This window comes from Elgaria multicarinata, chromosome 7 (genome assembly GCF_023053635.1).
Source record: "Elgaria multicarinata webbii isolate HBS135686 ecotype San Diego chromosome 7, rElgMul1.1.pri, whole genome shotgun sequence".
Classification (NCBI taxonomy): domain Eukaryota; kingdom Metazoa; phylum Chordata; class Lepidosauria; order Squamata; family Anguidae; genus Elgaria; species Elgaria multicarinata.
The window spans coordinates 62,492,767-62,502,023 of record NC_086177.1 but is presented as its reverse complement, the minus strand read 5'-3'; positions in this window follow the sequence as shown (position 1 = coordinate 62,502,023).

Here is a 9,257-nt window from a genome sequence, read left to right as displayed (position 1 = left end):
ATTTATTAATGAAATAATTCAACATTATATTCATAATTACTGATTAAGAAATTGTTTTGGTCTTAAACTGTAATTACATAGCAATTATATTTTGTTTCATTATAAAAGTACCACAAATATGCTGCAGTTACCACATTGTGGTATGTGAGACACAGCCTTTCCCTCCACCGTAGTTGCTGCTTAATTAAAGTATTAATGTTGTCCTCATATCCACAATATTTCCCATACTTTATATGTCAATACGCATTGTAGCGGATAGTGTGTCAGACACACTTCAGCTATTTTCTGCAAAACTAAATAAAGTGCAAGTGAAGGGACTATCACAGTGATTCCCCCTCCCTCCCTCCATCCCTCCCTCCCTCCCTCTCTCTCTCTCTCTCTGTGTGTTTCTTGAGCCAGTCAGATTTGTGAAGATGCTAATGTTGCCCAGCACCTATGTCATCACAGAGAATGGATAGACACTGGCCTTAGCTAGACCTACCTTTTATTCCACGACAGAGGAGGAAAGATCCCGCGATGTGATTATCGCAAGATCCCTCCTCCGTTTACACGTGAGGCATGATGACCTCAGGAGGAGAGGCATCCACCCTCCATTTTGAATTTTTTTTTAAAGCAACAGGAGTGCATGAGTGCTCGAGCGCCGAAAGGTAAGGTTTTTAAAAAAATTAATTTCCCCGCTCCCCCCACCCTAACCCTGATGAGTGCAGCTCCCGGCTCCGTGCAAGGAATCGCACGGAGCCAGGTCAACTCGTGGCAACAGGGCACATGTTCCATGGTCTCGGGCTCAGCCCAAGACCATGGAAAAAATGGGCCCAAAGGGGAGGGCTCTATCCCGGGGCATGATAGGGATCATCCCTCCCTAATCCCGGGATCCTCTGTGTGTTATGTGGATGCACAGGGACAACCCCAGGGTTTGCCCCGGCATAAAGCCCCATCTAGCTAAGGCCATAGACTAAATCAGTGGGACTTAAGTCACTTGTGATTAAAATGGCCCATTTTATTTCAGTGGGGAAAAAGCATGACTATCCTAGTCTGGATCCAGCCCACTGTACTAATTCATTAATTGTGTGTTTGTACCCTAGGTTCAGGCCCTAACTCCATAAAGTTCTAAAGTAGGCAAGGAGTCCCATGAGAAGTTGCTCTGGTCCCTTCAGTGAGTGAATGCTCTGTGCGCATTCCAGAAACTAAAGATGCTTCCTTGTACAGAAATCAGGGTCCACATCAGGGTGCCAGCACAGCTATCAGACCTTAGGACCTGATCCTAAAGCCATATATGTGCTGATGGAAAGGAGTGTCTGATTTTTGCTCAGGGAGCCATGATTCCCTACAGCAGGCCTATAAATGGTACTATATTGCATTTTAAGAAATAGAATGTTTGGTAGAGGGGTGAAAATAATATCACATGTAATGAAAATGGTCTACAGATGGCTTCAAAGTGGGGAATATAAAGTCTGCTTTCATGAGGTGGGAATTGGTTAAACAGAGTAAGAGCATGAATGGTGATGCAAGTGGTAAATTTTGCTCTTAATTTTTTTTTAATCATCCATTTACTATGTTGACACATGTTCACTTGAATCTATACATTGCAGATTCAGTGTGGAAAACCTCAGAGACTTTTAAGATGCCATTTTTGGTTTGGGGCATGGTTTGAATCCATTGTTGTCATTCCGCTACATTGCATTATCAGAAATCAAGTTCCGAACTATGCGCAACAGGAGAATCCAATGGAAGTTCTGCTTCCACAACCGCTTTCAGATCTTGGGTTTACCAAGGGGTCCGTTAGTGCTTGTGCAACCACTTGTGCAATGCAAAAAGGTAGTGGAGCTCTGTTGGCACAACAATTTATTCTACAACTAGCTGTACCCTGCCACACGTTGCTGTGGCTCAGTCTGGTTAAATTGAAAAGAAAGAAAAGACAAAGCGGATGTTTCTAATATGTTTAATTTCACAATGCTAGTGGATATACAATATTTTTAGTTGTTCCATTGTCTGTGTAGATATAGAGATTGTCTGGTTTGCCGACTCTAGAACACACAACATATAATTGCCCATGTGAGAAGCAATCTGTGTCTAGATCTAAACCGCACAATTCTAAAGATTGGCCCTGAGCTTTGTTGATGGTGATTGCAAACGCCAATCGAATTGGGAATTGCAATCTCTTAAATTGAAATGGCATATCTGTTGGAATCATAGGAATGCGAGGAATGAGGACATCTTCACCTCTGAAAGGTCCTGTCAAGATTGATCTCCGACTATAACAATTGCCACTTCGTCTATAGTTGGAACATTGAATCTTCGCACATGTTCTCCAGCAGGCGTTTTGTCAGCATGAATAACAATCTTGTGTGTATCAGATGGCATCATGTCAAATTGTTTTTTTCGTGAAGTAGCTGTTGCAGTTTTGAAACAATGGACCTTTTTATGCCGGTATAAATTCCGCAGCGTGCATTCAATTCATCATTGCCATCACCAATGAAATACATTTGTAGGAATTTATGTTGACTATCTTGAAACGGAAGGAAGGAGCCGGCTTTATGATAAATTTGTCCTTTGACTTTGAAAGTTGGCATAAATGGAGCTGTGATGATTTCTGCGCCGAACGACGTCATTTGGAAGCATGAGTTGTATTTCCTGATGTTAGATAGGAAATGCTTTGATTCAGCGGTATATCCGGCAAGCAAAGTTTGTAATGGCTCTGGTGGTTCTCCAAGTTGAGGCAGTTTAATTTTTCCAGCAGCACAACACATTCCTTTTGTTTCTCCATTATATTTAAGAGCCTTGCAATAAGGACACACTTCAGTCATAGTGCCAATGAGAAAATGCCGCCTCAAACTATAATCATCAGCTGGGTGTACCGGAATGCAAGGCGATTGTAATCGTGTGATTGTTTACCACGGAGTCGTGTTTGACGCTGATGTGCTGTTTCTCGTTGACGTCTTTCAGCCCCTCTCAGCCTTTCGCGTTCATTATGTTGAGAACAAAGCAGATCTGTAGCTGTAGTACGCGATTGCCGTGCTCGCAACCGTGCATCCTCAAGTCTGGCTGAACGTTGCTTGGTTGATTCCTTGGCACGTATTTGAGCCATTTTTTTCCTTTTTTTCTCATTTGCTGAAGCCCGTTCTTCCTGAGTCTGATTTGCAATTTCTCGTCGCAGTGCTTCCGCTCCTCGAGTACGACGACCTAAGTGTGATCTTCTGCGAGGCATTATTTGGATGAAGTAAAGCAGTTTGTTTGGTTTTTAAAAAAGGTTTTTTTTTACGTTGAGGAGGTTAGTGGAAACTCATGGCAGTTACCTTTCTTCTGAACGTGTAACTGTCACAGGTGTGACATCTATATTCACTCAGCCAATTGCGAGAGTACATGCAAATAGGAGAGGAGGCAGAGGGAGCGGATTGGCCTACTGGTTGGTGATGTCACAATGATCAGCAGGACTGGTTTTGAGGAGGCCTATTTCTTCGATTTTAAGACAAACCTTTGACCCCATAGAGAACATAGTTACATAGCAACGCTCGCGTATTCGAACGCAACGCTGTGTCAAAATTTCAAAGCAATTGGTGAAGAACTTTCGGAGATATAAAAGCATGTTTTTACGGTGAGGAGGTTACTGGAAACTCCTGGCAGTTACCTTTCTTCAGAACGTGTAACTGTCACAGGTGTGACATCTATATTCACTCAGCCAATTGCGAGAGTACATGCAAATAGGAGAGGAGGCAGAGGCAGCGGATTGGCCTACTGGTTGGTAATGTCACAATGATCAGCAGGACTGGTTTTGAGGAGGCCTATTTCTTCGATTTTAAGACAAACCTTTGACCCCATAGAGAACATAGTTACATAACAACGCTCGCGTATTCGAACGCAACGCTGTGTCAAAATTTCAAAGCAATTGGTGAAGAACTTTCGGAGATATAACGACAGTAACGAACGGTCTTTTTCATTTTTATTAATATAGATAACTATGTTGGATTTCAGCCTCTATGAAAATCAGTCTGAATACAATACAGCAATTACATTTTTGAGTCTAACCATCCCTCCCCCACCCTCACCCCCCAGAAAGTATCTTGGCAATGAATAGATGGAATGCCCCCACCAGTAACTTTCACTCTGGATATTCCTTCATTCCATTTTCTTTATCTCATCAATTTCTAATCCACAACTGAAACTTCTACAATGTTTTATTGAACTGGATATCAGAAGACATCAATTTGCGGCAGCCTCATAAAAAATAAAATAAAACTGTGATACAGAAGAGAAACCGCTGTATCAGACACACTTCAGTTCTCTTCTACCCCTTACCTCAGTGCTCCCGTCAGAAATATCACCAGCCACTGAGGCTGGAAAACAAAACCTCAACTCAAACGCTATTAATACAATAGTCTGAAACTTTTAATACATGCTATGCCTGTTCTAAAATTAAATATTCATTGGCAGTAAGCTCATGTAAAAGGGTGCCATAGTTCAAAACAGGACTGTGTATTAGAGATAAAGAGAAGGAACGAAGGGGAGGGAAGGCAATAAAAATGAAGACAGTGGCTGAAGTGTACTGTTTGTTATTGCCATGGACACAGCCAATTTTAACACATGTTAACCATACATAGCTGTGCAAAATCCATGTAGACTGTAGGAAAAGCCATATGCCTAAATTTTAAAAAAATACAGGGTCTTTTTAAGATTGCAAGAGGTGCCTTCTAGTTCTAACTTTCTGCCGTCTGTCACACCTGCATTGTGTGCCTGTTGTCCGGAGTTGCCGGAGAGGTGCAGAGTGATCCACTTGCATAGCGACTGAATTATGCCCATAATTAGGCCTACAGTCTGAGGCTTGATGTTGGGCAGTAAATGGTGTATGTCCCTTTTTTGGTTCTCCTTGTAACAGGTTTTCTCTACTGCAGACACCACTTATTGTAGATCACGTATCACTGCCTCTCATAAGGCAGACAGCTGATCAACATTGAAAAGTATTTGTTTTGTGATAATTAGAGGAAGAGGCTGTTATCTAATACAATCACAGCCATGAGCTACTATGGAAGGCCTGGATAGGATACAGCTCTCTGAGACTTGAAACCACATAAAGAGATAGAGTATGAATGTTTGAGAAATTCGTTTCAGTTCATTTTTTATCATGATTTACCCAGTTCACAGCTTCTGGGCTGAACACGGACTCAGACCTAACCCACAAAGTCCTGGCATTTCTGAGCTTGCAATGTGATTTGCGGACCCCAAAATGTATTTGACAGCATGTGTATGTTTGAGAAATATGCATGACAGAATGCACTTTTTTGTGGGGGGGGGGGATGCACACAAATACATTTTAATAAATGGGAGAAGAATGCATACATTCCAAAGATGGGCAGAATTGATGCATACCACTGGAAAAATGCTCACAAACATACTTATGGGTTTTCATGCAAAAAGAAAAAAAAATCCCACGAAGTTTGCAGTCTGAAATGAACCCACGTCAAAATGAGGTTCAAGAGGAAGTCCTGCAGATTTGCACTTCCCTACGTGGAGGAAACCCTGCCCTGGCCAGAGCACTGCAATGGGCACAGCTCTGTCTTCAGCATCTGGAGGCTGGGAGGCTGGAAAAATTCAATATGGACTAAAATGAAGTTGGATTTCTAAGAATTTGACGTGCAGAATCCACCTCTCTAGATCACGCGGAGTCCTCAGACTTCTGAATTATTGATTGATTGATTGATTGACAAATGAATTTAAGCAATTTCACAGAAAATACATTTCTGCTGAGACATATGCCATGCTGGAAAATATACGTGGTGAAAAGTCAAATGGAATAGGGGACAATACGTTACATACTAACATAAATTATGTCAATTGCAAATTGTCAATTGTTGCGAACTTTATGAAATTCACATATTTTTCTACATAATGGGGGAAATTGAATCTGTCTGTGAATAGACACCAGAATGAACAACACTATACAGTTCACGAAACACACCCGAGACAGATTTCACAAAATGTGGACATCCTTAGCTGGAGGTGGGGGAAGACCCATAACGGGTAAGTCACCAAATATTCCAATGTCTCAGTTAGGAAAGGCACAAAAGGATGCTTTGACCATGATGCAGCACCTCAAAAGATAAGATGGATATAACTCCATCGATGTTGTACTTTAGTACTATGTTTTGCCGAAGTTCAGCTCCTCTCTGCATTCATTTGCAAGAGAAGAACGGTTTGCCTTAATATATACAGCAGTGCTTATGGTTCATGCTGGGTGCCAACCTTATCACCTGATTGGCTTTGTCTCTGAGATACCTTTCTGATAGACCATTAGGTCGAAGAGAAGGAATAAAACAGCCAATTAAACATTCCTGCTTATAAATGTATCTTGTGTAACTTAATAATGGCAAAATGCCTACTTTCCCCCCCTTCCCACCCTTTTACATACTGCATTTGAAGAACTCTGTCCAAGAATATCACTAGATGAAATACACACACACACACACACACACACACACTCCACATCATCTCAAAATTATTAAAATCTCTGTGGGAATTCATGATTAATTTTAAGGCCTGACAGATTAAAATACATTATTATGTACACTCTAGTGCATCCTTTCAGATATTTTCAGAATCTGATTTTGCTCTCTTGATACACACCAATGATTCTACATGTATCTAGTAGATTGCAAGGAATAGATTAGCATTAAAGAGGCAGTATTGTGTTGTTAGGTTGTTATGTGTAACTTGTGCTTATACATTAAGAAAAATGTACCTGGCATTCCCTTGGACATGACCAGACCCCTTAAAAAAGAAAGCATTATTAATAGTTGGTTGTAATGCATTTGTGGCAGCACATCTGAAATTCTGACCTTTAGCGTGTTAACTGGCTCTTTTTATCTGGTTCCCTGCCTGACTAAGACACAACAGTAGCCTGATTAAAAATGGGAAACCAAAGGTTTATTATCTGCACTTCCTAAAAGGAATCTTAACCTTTCTTTTCCCACCAGGCCTAGGCAATATTTTCAAAGGAAGTATGAAGCTGTAGCCAGAAAATAGTAATATTCACTTCTTTTCATTTGGGGCAGTTTAATTATCTGGGTGAAGAACAGAGACCTCTGCTCCCTAGATCAACTTCTGTGGTACATCCCTTTCACCAGGATGTAAATAAATACCCCACAAGAAAGAGAGGAGTGATTTGAGGTCACTGGGGCTGCAATCCTCTACACACTCCACCTGGGGCTGGGAGGGCCCCCCACTGAATTTGGAGTAGACACATATTCCACTGAAAATGGTTTCACCTTGGACAAATCACATGCCAATAAATCATTAAAGGATGATGATGATGATGATGATGATGATGATGATGATGATGATGATATTGATCTCCCTTTTTTCTTTCCCAAAGGAAACATAAAGTGGTGAACAATCAGTAAAGACTCATAAAAAACAATATACAATTAGTTTTAAAGCCCAAAGTATTAAAAAAAATAGATCACTGATTAATTAATAAATGCCACTTTGAACAAGAATGTCTTAAGATGCCTTTGAAATGAATACTGAGTGGGGCTCGGGTGAGCATCTTTGGGGAGAAAATGCCACACTTGGTGTGTCATTACTGTACTGTGCTTGGATGGATTTTAATTCCCTGATAGACAGTAAATGGGGCAGAGCTTCTCTTGAGATGCTAATGGCTGGGGGGGGGGGCAGGAACAGCAGAAGTTATGCTGGAGAAGCTTCTCCTTATGGTACATTGGACTCAAGCTGTATGAGGCTTTATGGGTAATCGCAGACACCTTGAGTTGAGCTCCAATTGCACAGGTAGCCAGTGCAAAGCATAGGCGTTGTAAGTTTTCTGCAGTCCACCCACCAACTCCATGGTCCATTTTCTAAGGCTCCGCTTATAAGGTTTAACAATAATCAATTCTTAGGTCAACAGAGCAGGAATAATGATTGTCATGTCCTTATTTTCAAGGCAGGGACAGAGTCAACATAACAAATACAATTAATAAAAATTGCTCCTGGCAGATTCCTAAGTACCCAGGAGTAAAGCACGCATAAACATAAGTTGTTTACTTGACTTTTCAGGGAGTGTTGATCCTGTCCGTAGCAGGTGTTGCCTTGTTTCATAAATCATATGGAACACTCATTGTTATGACAAATGTCTTATCTGGATTCTGTTCTCACTTGCTTCCTGTGAGATATTTATGAGTCTCGCTTTTTGGAGATGCCCACCGTTCAGACAGATATGAATATTTAATTATTAATCTTTATGACTCATCATCCATTTTTATAGCCACAGGCCAGTCCAGAAGGCTCTTATCATTAACAGGTGGTACAATATGGTATTAAATTATGAAACAAAGGCACCCTAAGCATCTGTCCTGAGTTTCGAAATGCCCTTTTTATACACATGTGGTTTTCATGGTTGTAAACAAAACAATGTATCTTGTGGTGCATATTGGTGCTGCCATGTGTCCCTTCACAATATTATACAAATTTGCAACCATGTGTATACTTTGTAATGTAGGAATTTCACCAACAGGTTTTGGGTTTTGTAAGTTTTAAGAATATGTGACTACAGGATGCTGGAATGAATTTGGGTGGTGACTTACACAAACTTCTCAGCTGGCATAGTGGTGGGGCCCTATGATGAAGTATGGTAAATATTAAATGACAGGGGCATGGCTGGCCTTACCATTAGGCAGAATGAGGCAGTTACCACAGGCAGCAGACGTTGGGAGGTGACAGCAAGGTGGTGGAGGAGAGAGCTGTGGGCCAAGTGGCTAGCCCTGCACCCCTAAACTAGCTTACTGCCTCCAGGTTTGCTGGAGGATAGCATCCCATTGTCCGGGTTGAAGAAAGAATCAACTCCCAGTCCAGTTGATTTTTGCACATGAAATGGGAGGGGCCACCATCTTGTCCTCCGCTTCAGTCTGCGAAATATTTTGGACAGGCCATGGATGAAGTAACCCCAAATGGGCCCTTGACAAAACAAATTTGCAACCCATTCTATTCTGCACCTCTCCTAGCCTTCCAGATTCTTTCATCACGTCTGCATTTTGTATCCATGTTTTAGTGGAGAGGTGATAGCTCATTGGGGGAGCACATGCTTTGCAGCCCACATAGTCTGAAGTTAAATCCTCAAAACAAAACAAAAGTTTCAGGTATGGGAAAGACCTTTAGGAAGGGATGAGGATTTTGCTCTATTTATTTTATTGTTAAAAAAAAAAAAGCAAATGTGGGAGAAAGTAAAATGATAGACTCGTCTGTCCAGGCAGAGGGCTTTGAATGCCTACCTC